The 3,036-nt window shown below is 32.8% G+C and overlaps 1 pseudogene across 1 annotated transcript; it reads left to right on the forward strand.

The window, feature by feature from the left end:
- The first annotated feature begins 588 nt into the window (after positions 1–588).
- LOC143541857 (patatin-like protein 2 pseudogene) lies at positions 589–2,734 on the forward strand (annotated as a pseudogene). The gene is made up of 3 exons (XR_013136817.1): positions 589–724; positions 855–1,036; positions 2,539–2,734. The product of XR_013136817.1 is annotated as a patatin-like protein 2 pseudogene (transcript).
- The last annotated feature ends 302 nt before the right edge of the window (positions 2,735–3,036 follow it).

The following is a 3,036-nucleotide window of genomic DNA, read 5'->3' on the forward strand; positions in this document are numbered from 1 at the left end:
ACTTAATATAGTTGAGGGATTAATGAGTGCCATTGGATTATCTAAATATATCCTACACATATCGAAACAAATGTCAATCTGCAACATGACATGATTCAAGCCTCTCCTAACAGTAAGCCGATTGAAACTCATACCTGGCCTCCATCCATATGCATTGTTCCTCGATAGCCATTTAGCTATTCGAATTTATACTTTAGCACATAACTGTAAGTCTTTAACCAAGAACATTAGACCAACATATCGAACTAATAACTTCAACATTTCAATATTTAATGATTGAACCATATTCTTTGGAATAAATTATTTGGACTTGCATATTTTAATATTCCATTTAAGGCACAAATCTATATTAAACATTCAGATTCCTATAATGAAATATACAGAAAATACACTTTCATTTTCATCCTTGTGCCATTTTATTATTTGGGCATATAGTTCTTGTATGGGAAAGCATAATTTGACCAAACAATTTAATAAAATAAAGCTTAGTTCACACACAGAATAATGGAGCAAGAAAAGTAGAACATGGGCCTATAAATACTAATGCCAGGGGAAGCATATTACACTAAACAGTTGCAAAACATCAATTACTATGCAAAGAACAAATTCAATAGTACAGCCCCCAGCTTTTGGGAATTTGATTACAGTCCTTAGCATAGATGGTGGTGGAATTACAGGTCTAATCCCAGCAATTATCCTCGAGTTTCTTGAAAACGAGCTTCAGGTATAACAAGTTTCTGCGGTTTCTATATTTATGTTGATTTAAATAAAAAATTGTTTTAGTTTCTACCAATATTCGTGCAACCATTGATTTCTTGAGACCCTGATTTTTATTAGCGGATCTTATGGTTTAGAAACTAGATGGTGAGGATGCAAGAATAGCAGATTATTTTGATATAATTGCTGGGACTAGTATTGGTGGTCTCATCACGGCGATGTTAACAGCTCCAGATGAAAATAGGCGCCCTTTGTTCGCGGCTAAAGACATCAGAGACTTCTACCACACTAACTGCCCAAAGATCTTCCCACAAGATTGGTAATGATAACTTCATTCAATTTTTATTTGGAATCATAACAAGTTTCTAGTCAAATCTGTTTAAAGATGGATACCACATATACACATGAGATAGAACTGAATAAAGACATCAAGAACAGAAAACTTTATGATATTCCTTTATTGTAAAGATCTTGAATTTATTTGATTAACATAACAATAAAGGAAAGGCATGATATTTTTTTGGTCAGCCATTACTTTACCGATCTTAACTTTTAACTTTAAAAAATATTACAGTAATGATTAAAGCCATTTTTTGATCATTAATATTAAACTATAATCTGTGATTTCAACTGCTAATGATGCAATTGGTAATCAAATGAAGATCGATAAAGAGAAGAAGAAAACTAAAGAGAGAAGAAAATATCGTCAAATTCATTGGTGTCTTGCATTCTACTTGTTTGTAAAGTACAGAAGGTTAACAATTGCACAAGGAACACCCACACACGTGCACACACACACCCCTCCCTGTACAATACATTATTAATATTGTAACATCAACCCTGATATATATGTAATATCCACAAATTTAATCCTAGTATATATATGTATCATAATCTACCAAAGAGTCAAGGCCATCTCCAAGGGTTTAAATATCTTGGCCGAGCCAAAATAAGAAGGTCCATAGCCCTAACGAGTTAAGCTAATTTTTTTAAACGACGCTTAATGTTATAACAATAAACAAAGAAAAATATATTATTAAAATCAAATACCGTAATAGCTAACGACTAACCGATGATTCATGAAGCTCTCTAAACATTGGGGAAAAAACATACCTTGGTCCTTGGTGGCTGGCTTCGTCAACCGCAGATGAGCCTGTGGTCAAGGACGAACCAACAACGGTGGTTGGCTGGGATGGTCGTTGTTCAGGTTTTGTTCAGCATTCACAAGAATGAAGGAGCCATGGAAGAATTTTGATCGACCGCTATCTTTTATTTTGCGTTTGATTTTTATTTTAATTTTTTAGCTTTTAGTTTGGGTCCAATAATTTAAACTTGATTAAATGGGTTATGAATAAAAAAATGTTTTTGGTCCAATAATTGTAAGATGGTAAATATCAAGTTATATTTTATTAGTTTTATATATTTAAATGTATGCATAAAAGGATTTTAGCCCCAGCCGGCCCTGGAAAGAGTGCTTGGCCTAGCGGTACCAATGTGTTGAATAATCCTATGCGTTCCAAATGGTGAAGGTTAGTCCCGTATTTGTAAATAAGTGTAATTTACAAATAGAGTTAGACACTATAAGGCAATTTCTTAAGAGCGTTTTACTATTTCCTTTAATCTTGTAAAATTTTTGTTTGTATTTTTCAATATTTTTCGTCATGGGTGTTTCTTCACATACCATTTTCATTGTTTATAGTTAACTTCAATTATTTCTAAACAACGTTCACATGATTTTGATTGCATATACCAATTTCTTGTTTATATTTAACTATATGTAAACAATATATGTTCACATGATTTTGATTGCTTGAACGACAGCAATACGGTTACAAAGATAGTAAAGAACATGTATGGGCCATTGTATGATGGAAAGTGCCTTCAGGATTCCATAAGGGAGAAGCTTAAAGAGACAAAATTAGGAGATACATTAACTAATGTTGCAATTCCTACCTTTGACATCAATAAACTCCAGCTTATTATTGTAACGATTCCGGCAAAATCAGGTATACCCTAACCGGTATATACTATTTATGTGTTAGTTAATAATGAATATGTGAATTATGATGCGTTTATACGAGTATGTATGATTCATAGTACGAATTATACTCGATTATACAGTTAATCGTATTGGAAATACGATTAACCGATTAACGGTTATTGAAGCCCGAACGATCGGGGATTGCATTATAGACGAAATATATATTATTTAGTGATGTTTGCGAAGTATTAAAGCTTCGGGATAAGTAAATTAAAGCACAGAAAAAGGATTTCGATTTAATGGTACGTCGGTACGTTAAACGAAACCTTTAATACCAA

This window comes from Bidens hawaiensis, unplaced genomic scaffold, assembly GCF_021521415.1.
Source record: "Bidens hawaiensis isolate Kalapana, Puna unplaced genomic scaffold, B.hawaiensis_p1.1 tig00012652_1, whole genome shotgun sequence".
NCBI lineage: Eukaryota > Viridiplantae > Streptophyta > Magnoliopsida > Asterales > Asteraceae > Bidens > Bidens hawaiensis.